The sequence below is a fragment of the Pararge aegeria genome, chromosome Z (assembly GCF_905163445.1).
Source record: "Pararge aegeria chromosome Z, ilParAegt1.1, whole genome shotgun sequence".
In the NCBI taxonomy this organism is placed as follows: Eukaryota; Metazoa; Arthropoda; class Insecta; order Lepidoptera; family Nymphalidae; genus Pararge; species Pararge aegeria.
In genome coordinates, this window is record NC_053208.1 from 21,502,325 (window position 1) to 21,516,720 (window position 14,396).

Consider the following 14,396-nt stretch of genomic DNA (forward strand, 5'->3'; position numbering starts at 1 on the left):
ATCGCCATCTAGCCCCAAAGTAAGCGTAGCTTGTGTTATGGGTAGGTACTAAGATGACTGATGAATAATTTTATGAATAATATACGTAAATACGTATAATATATAGATACACACCCAGACACTGAAAAACATTCATGTTCATCACACAAACATTGTCCAGTTGTGAGAATCGAACCCACGGCCTTGGCTTAGATAGCAGGGTCGCTGCCCACTGCGCCATTTGGCTGTCCAATTGTAACTAGATAGCGCTTCTTCGATACTATATTAATCGTAGTTAACTTTCACGCGATCGAGTAAGTAAACGTAGGTAGGAAATCTCACCCTTGGTACCCTAAAGTAGAGCTTAAATTACGATAAAGATATTAATATTTTTATATCTTTGAAGTTTGTTTTGGTGCATTTGGCACCAATAATTTTATAATTATTTTGCTAACTATAACAGTGTCAACGATATATATTATTATGAAGGTACTTAGGTAGAGTTAGAAAGAGCAACTGCTGAGTTTCTTGCCGTAGAATCTGCCATCCGAACCGGTGGTAGAGTAGAGACAAACAGACAGACTTGAAGTTTCAAAAGTAAAGTATTAGGCCTACTTGAAATAAATGAATTTTGAATTTGAATTTGAAATGTATTCATTTAACTATATCCTAGATATTCTCTTTCCTTTAACCGATTCGGACAAGCATACCAGTACGTCTGTAGCGTTTCAGTAGCTTGCACATTTTCCGTAAATGTGTAGACATGTGATTTAATAACATGTTTGAGCTATAATACCTATGGTTACCTAGGTAGGTAGACAGGTATTTCCTTGAATATATTATTCAGACCTGACAGTCTGATTCCAATAGCCATTTTTCGTACCTATATACTTGCAATAGTAAGTACATAGTTGTAAGTAATATTGATTTATTATATTTTTACTGGTAAGTAATATGATATGAATATTTTGAAAATAAGCTTTTTATTATCATATTCTAGGCTAAAAAATATTTTAAACATCACGAAAACAAATATATTCAAGAACGACGGTCCTGTCATTTGTAGCTATAGTGTTCTAATGCCTAACTTCCCCCACGAACAAAGTACCGCGAGGGTACAATGTTATCAAGATCAACATTATCACAGATCTCCTCTGAGGAGGTTCTCATCTGGCTTAGGACGTAGTTCACCACGCTGGCCAACTGTGGATTGGTAGACTCCATTCACTTTTGGAAACGTTATGGAGAACTCCCGGGTATGCAGGTTTCCTATGTTTTCCTTCACCGTTAAAGCGTGTCAAATTTTATTGCTTATACCTTAACTCCGAAAAATTTGAGGGAAGCGTAGCTTTTAGACAACAGGCCATCTCCACTTTAATCACCATTTTCTTGCCGGATAGAGGTTATTGGTTGCCGGAATTAACTATTATTATCATATGCTAAGGATGCCGGTATTAATTACCTATAACGTCATATTATCACATGCTAGTCATCATGAACCGGCAGCGTGATTACGTATCTCGCGACAGGCTTTCGACTAGCGTAAATGCTGCAACGTAACTTTTTTTTATTGTTTGGAAAACTGACTTTTGACAGCAATGATTGCAAGATTTACGCCTATTGCAAGCCTGTCGCGTAGATAGATACGTAATACCCCGGGGCTTACAGCTGTCCGAGGTTTACAAAATAACTCGAAAGACATAAAAAATATCATTGATTTCATTTGTTACTATAGTATGACCCGGTCTGGAAAATTAGATCTCGTCCTACTTCAGTACTCAATGATTACATTATGCCATTTTGTTGCAATTTGTAAGCTCACTGCATTAGGCCTACTTGAAATAAACGAATTTAGATTTTGATTTATTTTTTATTTTGTAACAAAACAACGCATCCGATGTTTATCAATACGAACTTTTCGAAATTCATTTATTTCAAGGAGGCCTAATGCAGTGTGCTTCCAAAAAGCAACATTATATACCAGTGGCAAAATGTAAACACTTTTAAAATGTGAACTCTGTCGGTTTGTAGTGACTCTACAATCGGTCCGGAAGGCTGATTCTACCGAGAAGAAGCCGACAAGATACTCAGCAGTTGCTCTTTTACAACATCAGCATTTTACGACAAGAAAGGTCTTGGGTACGCAATAAGAGCATTCTGAAGGTGTTAACCAATATATACGACTCTCCAATTTACAAGCTTTATATTAAACTCCATGTAGGGCAGCCTGGAGGCAGAAATTCTTATTATTCTTTGTCATGTAACTTTTTTATTTAGTTTTTGATTATTACTGGTTTTAATTACTCTGTTATAAAATAGTGTAGATGGGTCATAGTTACCAAACAAAGAATTTTTATTATTATTTACTTATCTTGCGAGAGATTAAGGATTGCACTTCCAACTTCCAAGCAACTTTGCCATTTATAAGTTACACACTTCAACTGAGGTCATTTGTCAAATGTCACATCTTGATAAAACTCTACGTACGAGTAACTACATCCCGTTTTCACCATTACATCGTTATTTTTTTTTGTTATGCCCGGAATATTTAAAAGTGACTAAAAACTCTTCGTAAATATCATTCTAAGTAAGTACTGCGGTTCTCTATTACCAAAATTATAACAATATAACGATTTTCCATTGTTCTGTGACTGTACTATTCGATTCCCTTTCGGTTCAACAATAAACAGCGTGCCTCGATTGACTTCTTCACAATGGAACAACCTCCGGGTTTCTTAATTTTGTATGCATTTCGATCCAGTGAAGGAACTGCTCAAAATTGGTAGGAAACCATATATAACACACTCTTTGCTGAATACAAGACGGTAAAAACGATGAACATTTGTAGCTGTCTGTCTGTGTGACTGAACCAATTTAAATGGCCTTTATGCCTGTTTTCATTAACGTCGATCAAGGCGATGCCTAAAAAAATAGCGCCTAAACTACGGAGATTTCTAGGCATACATCAACCGTTCACTAATTGTTACCACCTAAGAGTTGGTGACATCGCCTGAATCATTACACTTTGAATTTAGAAATGCCTAGATTAAATGAAAACGGCCGTAAGCTATATTCAGGGCTTCTTCGTAGGTAACTTAAAGGTTCGCGTCACCAATGAGCTCGACATGCGTGGTCGTGACATACCAACATAATGCGCCAGACTCGCGTCGCGGAATATAGCGCGTATATTGCTGGGAATAGAACTCAGCACCCCGAAAGTGAAGTCGATGTTACCCACTGAGCTATCACCGCGTCTGCATTGTATTTACTCGTTTATTTTATTTGGATGGGTTAAATCTAAGTACAATGCATTATTCAGTAGAGTAAAATATTGTGATTTAACGTCACCGACATTCTGTCATAGCCATCTGTCATTTCTGTCACATATAGTAAGTGAAGTTGACAATTTGAAACGGTAATTTTATGTATGCTACGCACTGCTTTAATTGTGTTTTCTGTAGTTATAATTTTGAATTGATTAATAATTTGAAAATCCCTATTTAAATGTACCTTTACCTTGTAGTAGGTATGAACTAAATAAAATTATATGTTTTGTTGTTAAAACAACACAGTTAATAATAATAATAATAATAATAATAAACTTTACTTTACTTTAAGTTATATAATTTTTTAGACTTTTCCGGCTGTCCAAGATTGCTTCTGTTTTTTCTTCTTCGAAGGAACATTGATTTCACTATCTACCCACTACAGATCACGAGCTTCCTATCAGAATAAATAAATATACAAACTACAACAATGCGCTCATTTTACGGGTACTAAGAAGACCAGTGGCGTGCTCAGAGGGTATGCACAGGGTATGCAGATGATAAAGGGAAGAAAATCTCCAGTACGAGTTAAAAAATCTAAAGGGTAGGCTTTTTTAACTCTTACAATGCCTATCCTTAAGAGTTTTTATAAATAGAACCGGAGATTTTTTTTTTCATTTTATATCATCTGCTCGCTTAATGCTGTGCATACCCTCTATGCATGCCACTGAAGATGACTGATGAACCTTTTAAAAATAATATACATAAATAATATAAATATTTATAATATGTAAATATAGAATGAGAAGGGTTTAATCCGTAGTCCACAAAGCTGGCCATGTTTGGATTGGAGACTTCACCGGTTAACTGCAATGTTTTCCGTCACGCATAATATAGATATTATTTTACTACGTTACTTACTTATGTACGTACTTTAAACAAGCTTTCGACACAAAGTATCATCTATTCTACATTATATACCTCGTAGAAAATTGAATACCATATAACCTTCCTCAAGAATAGGGCTGTAAAATAACAAATAAAGATTTTACAAACAGGTGCTTATACTTTCAAAGGTCTGCTCTTAGGATATAATCGACCATCTAAGACAGTCAAACAATTTCATGAAAGTGACAATGGAAAGCTATTCGGATAACGCTTGCAGGGTGCAGCTAAGATATTTGAAATGGGCTTTAAGCTTTCAAGTTTAGACTACGGTCCTATACAGAATGAGAATATTTGATGGCATATACGAATGTACCCACTATTGTAAGGGAGAAGTGGAGGGGGTATATAGATATGCAAGGAATGGTACATTTTTGTGTGGCAGGATATTTGAGAATATGATAATTGATGTTCAACATTATGAGACTTTTAGATGCCTATAACAAAATCACAAAAACACACATAATCATGATCTCCAAACCCAAAGAATACATATCTTTTCCATATATATACATACACATACATACCATATACATACATATGTTTTTGAAAACCTTATTGTAACAATACGCACTCTTTGATAGTAAATGAAGGTTTTATATAGGTATATCAAAATGCCATTACGTGTTCCAATTTTATAAGAGAGAAACTTATATGTTTATGAAGAGGTTTTACAGATCTTTGAAGATTTTGACAATAGTTTTAAAATAACTTATGCATGAAAGTATGTTATGTAACTTCTTTAATCCTTAGAATATACTATTATATACTTAAGATTCCTGATCATACTTTAATTTGTTAATGCTCTTTTTGAATTTTAACTTCAATTGAAACTCAGCATAACAAATGAATCAGAAATTCAGCTATACTTTTCCAAAAACTTTCTAAAGCTTACGGAATCGATCGTCAGACTAAAAACTAAACTTTTTAGTATAAAAACTTTTTTAGAAAAAAAAAATAGTTGGCCTATAAAATAAAATATTTAGAAAATAAAAATTAGTAAATACCTAGTAATAGCCTTTAAAAGTAAAACCTATATTGTGAAATGAGGGACTTTTTGATATTGTATTCAAAATAAGCAGACTACTAGTGTTGTACAACTTCTGGTCACAGGTCTCTTCTCTCATTGAGAGAGGAACTTACAGCAAAGGCCCACCACGTTTCCCCAGAGCAGCTTGGCGGGCTTTAAAGATATCACAAAATAGATAAAATCGAGATTTCTCTGCAGCTCGTTATAGAATTCGATTAAGATGATTTCTTCCGATAGATATAAATAAAGAAAGACTGTATTTTTGCGCAAATATCTAAAGGTCGTGGATGTACTGGTAGTAATACATTAATTTATTCATCACGAGTATTTAGTATGGGCATTCGAACAATGGGGCCCGTGCGCCACGCACTCTTCATGTTTTTAATCTGAGGGTGTATTCCCACTAGCAACATTATTTTAATTGTGCAACTAAGATTTTTTTTATTGGTTGAATTTATATACATATATTATATACATATATTATATACATATATATACCTACAGTAAGGATATATATATGGAACATCAAAAACAAATTGCATAATATTCATCTATATATATATAAAAGAGAGTTGTTAGTTACACCATTTATAATTCGAGAACGGCTGGACCAATTTTAATGATATTTAATTTTTTGGGCTTCTCTTAGTCCGGAATAGGATTAAAAGTATTAAAAATAGCATTCATGAAAACAAAATTGTTAGGCGGTACGAAGTTCGCCGGGACAGCAAGTATGACCTAAAATAATGAAAGTTATATGAAAGTTTCAGTAGATATTCAGTTAGAACTTAATTACACAATTCCAATAACATATTATAAGTTTGATGAAAGCTTCAATCTAAATTTAAAAAAAAAATACTCTTAATCACTGTTCTTTAGGAAAATGCTACATACTAAAGGCAATGGTGGCAAGTCGGCGTTTGTGACGTCGGCGCCCACTTTAAGAAATACGTAGTTGGTTGCTCATTGGAATATAACGTATATTATAAGGAGACAATCATTTTATTAATTTAATTTGCCCGATAGTGATTTATTGTTGTCGACAGTATGGACAGGACCTTAGCTCACGGTAAACCAAAATACATTAGGGTGACAACATCACGATTTCACGCTCATCACTTCCGATATGGCTTCAGCTGATGACGCTATTGATTGACCGAGGGCACCGTACAAGTTTTGACACTCATCATACCAATGAGTTATGACTTCATGAGATGTACTTTGGAAATTGTAGTTATTAATCTCTATAAAGACAAGGAACTGTAAATAGACTCTAAATAGTACTCGTATTTTGACGTGACAACGTCTTATAAATTGGTTTGCCGGGTGACACTTCAAGAAACTGCGTTACGCTCCGCTCACGTTATGCGCTCACAATGAGAGCGAGTGAGAGGCACGCGTCCCTTCCACTCGGGCATGGTTAGCCCGCCTAAGAGCGAGAGAGACAGACATAAAAAGTGAAAGGCACGCGTCCCTTTGTAGTAAACGCTGTTTCATTGTACGCAAATGTATTGCAAGTTATTGTATGTATATTTGTATATAAATACGTATGTATGTGTAAAGGTAAAAATAAAATTTTGTTAATATGAAATTCAGTGCGAGATTCTTTGTATAAATTAATGTTTTAAATATAATTCTTTGTATAAATAAATGTTTTAAATTGTTACTATTATTTCATCCTTCTTCCTACTATACGAATGAATATTCACATTAAAATTATTTTACCACTCAAAGTCGTTGTCACGTAAAACTTTCGCCCGTATACCGACTTTACAGGCAACCAATTTTTTTAAGTTCGATACTTACTTAGAGCATTATATCGAAAGGCGACTGCCTTTCGATCAAGAATGGGCTGCCGTGGGAAATTAAACCCTACTGTTGAACTATATAGTTTTAAGATCGAAATAAATTGACAGTTTATTTTGAAAACAAAACTATGAAAACTTGTGAGGTCTTTTAGAACAAAAAAAATTGTAACAAGGATGGTGCGGTAGGAAGTGTACAACAGACTAGTCACCAATGTAAACTTATTTTTTTAAACGACTTACAAAAACGAAGGAGGTTATCAATTCAGTCGTATTTAAAAAAAAAATATGTTTGTTGCCTTAGAACTCTATAGTGGTAGCGGGATAATCTATAATTAAATTAAACACATTGCCCAGTTGTGGGAATCGAACCCACGGCCTTGGACTCAGAAAGCAGGGTCGCTGCCCACTGCGCCAATCGGCCAAGTAACTGCCATACAACAGGTTCGCTCGCTACATTCTTAGACTACTCGCTTCATTACCGGCCCAATTCGGGGCCATCCCACAATCCCACAATGAGAAACGCTCCTCCCAGTGCGGATTGGTGGGCTTCACACACCTTTGAGAACATTATTTAGATCTCTAAGGCATGCCGGTTTCCTCGCGATGTTTTCCTTCACCGTTGAAGCAAGTGATATTTGAATTACTTAAAGCGCAAATAACTTAGAAAAGTTGTGATTGCGTGCTGGGATTCGAACTCGGCCCCAAAGTGAAGTCAAGCCAACCATTGGGCTATCACCGCTTCGGTATTTAATTATTCTTCCTATTTTTTCTTCCCGCCAACTGCATTGTTCCAATATTTGCCGATGCCGTAGCACTATGCATGTATTAACCTATCAATGAAAATTATTTTCTACGTCGGATATGTTGCAGGGAGTTAAAAGGATAGGGCGGTTTCAGACTTGACAGAAAATCAAGATTCTAGCATAGTCTTACTAGCAGCAGAGCTTTTGTGTCAAAGTCTAAGTCAAATTTTTCTTTATTCAAATAGGCACATACTCGTAGATGGCACTTTTGATGCGTACATTACATGTAAAATATGACATAGGAGGGAGTTGATGGCGATAAATGAATTCGTCAACTTAAAACTAAATCTACGAAGGTTCCAAACGCGCCCTGGTCTAAGAAGAAGCCCACAACAAACTTAGCCGGTTGTTGTTTTTTTTTCGTTATCATCATCTCACATTGTCATTTAAAAACTATTAAAGAAGCAACCTGGTTACAACTGTGACAGAGCACGTCCGGGGAAGTACTTTTGCATGATGCTGTCGCTAAGTAGCATTGTTGCAATTTTTTTTTTTTTTTGCAATGCTCTGTTCCGGTCCGAAAGGCGAGGTTGCCGGTGTTATGAACAAAGTTGCGATGAATTTGGAATTAAAATATAAAGTGATATTTATAAGACTTTACTCTTCAAAACTAGGTTTCAGGAAACACTTCCTGTCGCAGGTTAACCGTAGTCCAGAGTCGTAACCGAGGCTACTTTGTATCCCACTTGATCGCTTGTTTCACTTTCAAAGTAGCTTCGCTTCGCTCTCCAATATGATAACGTCAGTGGCGTGCATACAGGGTATGCACAGGGTATCCGATGATTCCACTAAGCGAGCAATTGATATAAAATGAAAAAAAATCTCCAGTACGAGTTATAAAAAACTTAAGGATAGGCTTTGTAAGAGTTATAAAAAGCCTACCCCAAGTTTTTATAACTCTTACGGGAGATTTTCTTCATTTTATCCAGTGCATACACTTTATGATCGACACTGCATGACTTTAATAAGATTTACGACTTTATGCGGACACCGGGATGCCTGAGAGTGTTCCATAATATTCTCGTAGGTGTGCGAAGTCTGCCGGTCAAATAAGGACTTAGTCGAATTCGACCATACCGACCAAGTGTGGCCAGTATGTTCGAATACAATTAAGTACTTTTTGTAGAGGATACCCTGTAGCCTAATTTTTAGGGCTTCGGCCTCCCTTTCGTGAGGACTGAGACTCACTGGCAGCGTGGTCGACGATAGCCTAAACCTCTGTGTGGTGGCAACTATTGGGTTGATAAATTATAAAATTTTTTTTTTACCATATCAAGAATATATACAAGAAACATGAATATGTATTTATTATCTTTATATATATATATTTCTTGTGTGCGTGCGTATGTCACTGAACTCCTCGTAAACGGCAGGACCGATGTGAATGAATTTTGCGGTATTCGTTTGGATGGCACCCTGGATGATTCAGATTCACAAATAAGCCCGACAGAAGGCGCTGGGGTCCGCTAGTAGTTACATATTTTATTTATATATTTGTGTAACGTTTAAATCTCATTTAATGCACGTTTTTTCCTTTTACGCCTCTGCGATAAGGCCACCAAGTTGTACTTTCTTGCTCTATGCTTATTTCTCTGTAACTACTTTTCTTTGGTGTATAATAAAATTGTATTCATTCATTCACTCATGAAGAAAGAAGTGAAAGTAGAATACAAAAGGTGACCTTTACGCTTAATAGCGATCTCTGCTAGGCAACCTTAGAATTTGACGGCCGTTTGGCGCAGTGGGCAGCGACCCTGCTTTCTGAGCCTAGGCCGTGGGTTCGATTCCCACAACTGGACAATGTTTGTGTGATGAACATGAATGTTTTTCAGTGTCTGGGTGTTTATCTATATATTATAAGTATTTATGTATATTATTCGTATAATTATTCATCAGTAATCTTAGTACCCATAACACAAGCTATGCTTACTTTGGGGCTAGATGGCGATGTGTGTATTATCGTAGTATATTTAAAAAAAAAAAAGAATTAAGAAAAAAAAATGATGATTAAAGAAAGATCACGGAGGGAATAATATAATCGCACGCTGGCTGCAGCATGCAATGATTGTGGCCGGCGGTATCGATGGCTCTCCCCCGCTAAGTAGGGCACCGAGGGGCATAATGCAGGTCTATACACGACATACACACACGCAGTGGTTAGCCGTGTATGAACACTCTCTTTGACTTTAATAAAAAGATGCCTTTGACGCTGAACGGAATACGTGTAAAGGCTTTATTTTTAATGAAACATTTTCTCGTTAACAATACGCGTAACGGTATCCGGTAAGTAAAGGGTCTATCCATACCTATTAGAATCAGAGCAATTAGACTTCGGGCCACGCTGAACCGGTAATTCTGAACTCCGTAATATTTTTTTATCTTTTTTCAATCCGCTACAAGTTATAAATAAATAAATAAATATTAATACGATGATAAACACATTGCCATCTAGACCTAAACTTGTAGCTTGAGTTATGGACACTAAGATGACTGATGGAATTTTTTATGAATAATACACATAAATATTTATAGTATACAGATAAACACCCAGATACTGAAAAACTGTCAATTCATTACATAAACTTTTTACAGTTGTGGGAATCGAACCCACAGCCTTGGACTCAGAAATCCTAGCCTAAGATTGGTGGTAGCGGGCTAATCTATGAGGGGTATCGCAGTTAAATTAAACCCATATCCACCCCTAATCGCGTTTTAAGCGGCGGCGTACATAGGCACCCTAAATCGCTTGGCAGTAGGTACGTCTTTGTCAGTAGTAGAGTAACTAGTCGCAGCCGAAAACAATAAAGTTCTATACAATAAAGTAATAAATTGCCCCTGTCAGGAATCAAACCCGAAACCTCCTAATATAAGAACAAAGAGCTCACCACTGCGTTAGGGAGTTATTCACTTATGTTTCCTTAAAAGTTTATGACTTTATCATAATTATTATGCATTTCCACTGTTGGGCGCAGAATATGTTTTGGAACATATACCCACCACGCTGGTCCAATGGTGGGTTTTAACAATTCGCGGTATTTATAGACAAAGTCAAAGTCAAACTAAAAAATATAATTATTCAAGTAGGCCCGTAGAGATGGGACTTATTATACGTACTTAACACGAGAAATGTGTTCACGGTAGTGAGATGATGGCGAAAACCATGTTTGTAAACTTAAAACTAAAGCTACGAGGGTTCCGAACGCGTCCTGATCTAAGAAGGAGCCAACAAACTTAGCGGGGTGATTATGCAATATGATAATAATATGATAATAATTTATATTTTACCTGTTTAACGTGCATTCCGAGGCCTGGCGGTAGGTAACGACAAATTCCTTACATTGAGCACTAGCCTTAACTGGGACAATGTATATAATCTAAAACCCATTGTGTCAATGCTAAACAATAAAAAAAGAGGCAGTTCCATTTTTAAAATTTAATATGCAATGTTATTTTTTAGCGACGAAATTAAAAGTAACAAACAACACACTCGTAAACACTTCCATTACCATAAACATATCAGTTAATAAGCCTCTTAATAACTCTTGCCGCCCTGGTACATGCAACTTTAATAATGCATTTGAGTCCCTTACATCTACAGGAAAGGAGGGATGTTCTCAGCAATGGGACTAATACGTGTTTTAGTGAAAACGCGAGTAAATGCAAGCAAAGCCTAATCAAACAAGATTTCTGTATACATTTACCTCTCACCAATCGATGTTCACTATGCAACTCATATTAAAACCTAACTTATTTATGGTTCGTGCCACAAGGTGTGGTATTGTGTTTATAATATCTTTATCATATCGTTTATAAAATTTTTAATTTTTCGGATGGATATAAAGTTTATTAAAAAATTGTTTTAACATTTTTATTAAAACTTATTTAATTTATTGAATAGTTTTCAAGAAACAGATAAAAAAATATTTGATTCGCAGCGAGTTTTGTAGCCATTGTTGCTGTGGGTATTTTGATATTAAGATATTTGATACGTAAGCGCTACATTTCAATCTTGTTTTGGTATACCTTTTGGGTATCATTGTTATGACTATCGACGGAATCTTCTGACATTAAACTATCCAAAGACAGTTAGTTGTATTTTATCTATCAAGTTGCAAGTTATTGTTTTCGCGATTGGATGTCATCCCCAACGGGTGGCAAACAGCGCGTTTCGTCATACCGTCCCATCTAGCTACGCTACAGATAAAAGCAAAGTCTTAGATTGTCTAATATTACTAAGCTTATTTCTAAAACTCGTGTAATATTGACTGCTGCTTTTTAATTCTTTCTTTTCATTTTCAATACAGATATCGTTGAGATGTAGTGAGGTGTTTTTATATATCTCATAAGTTATTGTTTTTGCGATTGGATGTCACCCCCGAACGGGTGGGAAACAGTGTGTTTCCCTCCCGACGTCACATCCAGCTACGCTACTGACAAAGGCAAAGTCTTAGCTTGGGTAATATTATTAACCATAGATACTACAACTCGTGTTATATTGACTACGTGCTTCTTATTAATTCTTTATTTCCATTATAAATACATATACCGTTGAGATGCACCTTATGAAATATAGTTTTATTGTATCTTACAAGTTATTGTTTTTGCGTTGGGTGTCACCTCCGAACGGGTGGGTAACAGTGCGTTTTCCTCCCGACGTCCCACCTAGCTACGCTACTCACAAAGGCAAAGTCTTAGCTTGTGTAATATTATTAACCTTAGATACTCGTGTTAAATTGACTACGCTTTTTAATTCTTATTTCTATTATAAATACAAATATTGTTAAGATGTACTTTATGAAATATAGTTAGTTATAGTTATTTTTACGATTGGGTGTCACCACCGAACGGTTAGGAAACAGTGCGTTTTCCTCCCGACGTCCCACCTAAATACGCTACTGACAAAGGCAGTCTTAGCTTGTGTAATATTATTAACCTTAGATACTCGTGTAAAATTGACTACGCTTTTAATTCTTTATTTCCATTTTAAATACAAATATCGTTAAGATGTACCTTATGAAATATAGTTTTATTGTATCTTACAAGTTATTGTTTTAGCGTTGGGTATCACCTCCGAACGGGTGGGTAACAGTGCGTTTTCCTCCCGACGTCCCACCTAGCTACGCTACTCACAAAGGCAAAGTCTTAGCTTGTGTAATATTATTAACCTTAGATACTCGTGTTAAATTGACTACGCTTTTTAATTCTTATTTCTATTATAAATACAAATATTTGTTAAGATGTACTTTATGAAATATAGTTAGTTATAGTTATTTTTACGATTGGGTGTCACCCCCGAACGGGTGGGAAACAGTGCGTTTTCCTCCCGATGTCCCACCTAGATACGCTACTGACAAAGGCAACGTCTTGGCTCGGGACAAGGAAACTCGATTAGGAGAATAATTGAGCGCCGCCCTCTCGGCCGATTCCTACTGACCGCAGACAAATCTCCCTATGATGGAGTTACGCACTGGTAAGGACATGTGATCAATTGATTGTCTGTCCTATGCCGGCCTACCTGCTGAATTAATTGGTGGTCGATCTGATTATAACAGCTATGAACTGTAGCAGTGTGGGTGGAGCCCTAAATACATTACGGTTCACATTTACCACCCTGTCTTGTGCGAGGTACACGCTGCTTCGTCTCGGTCTATTTGTGCATTCATAATTAACAATATATTTCAGTACTCATGCAGCGGTTAGCTTAATTTGCTTTAATCCGCGAAAACCAGACAAATCTGCACGACGCAATGAATCATTTTTTTATTCTTTACCCTTTACACTACAACGCATGTGTCAAAATGCTCTCTCTAAGCAATTTTCACTCCGAATTCGAAGAATCTAGATACGTAGAATTTATGATGCACTGTCTGTCTGGTGTCTATTTACCACCCTATCGACAACGACGTGCCGCCCATTAAGGATTATGGTTCAATAAAAACTGTCATACCCCCGACAGATGAACCCGCTACAATCTTAGACTGCCGTCACTTACCACCAGATGAGATTGCTGTCAGGGGCTACCTTGTAGTAGGTACAATAAAAAAAAGAATGTAGATATGGTTTATAATGATGAGTGCCAATGTACCTTTTTATGTGTTATTCCTGTTAGTTAGCTCTTGACTGCAATCTTACGTGGTGGTAAGTGATGATGCAGTCTAAGATGGTAGCGGGCTAACCTGTTAGAGAGTATGGTAGTCATACCCCTAATCTGTTTCTACGCGACATCGCACCGGAACATTAAATCGCTTAGCGACACGTCTTTGTCGGTAGGGTGGTAACTAGCTTGTCTGGGAAGTGTACAACGGGTTCCCCGGGCGTCCAATAAAGCCAACGAGAGGGACATGCTGTGGTGGTTTTTAGTTCGGGTAAACGAGTCCCACATAACCTCTGTCCTGCCCAAAAGGACAGAGGTAGCCATAAAGCTTTTCCACCACGACAAAAAAAAAAAAGGGTGGTAACTAGCCTCCCACCAGACCAGATAAGAGGAAATTCTAATATTTAAAAAATCCTAAATTGCCGGGACATCCTATTTAAATTCCCAGCGATCCAGAAAGATATTTCAATC

At 36.5% G+C, this 14,396-nt stretch overlaps 1 protein-coding gene across 1 annotated transcript in view; it reads left to right on the forward strand.

Moving 5' to 3' along the window:
- LOC120636658 overlaps positions 1–14,396 on the forward strand; it is a 533,873-nt gene that overhangs the window by 38,222 nt on the left and 481,255 nt on the right. The window lies entirely within an intron of this gene.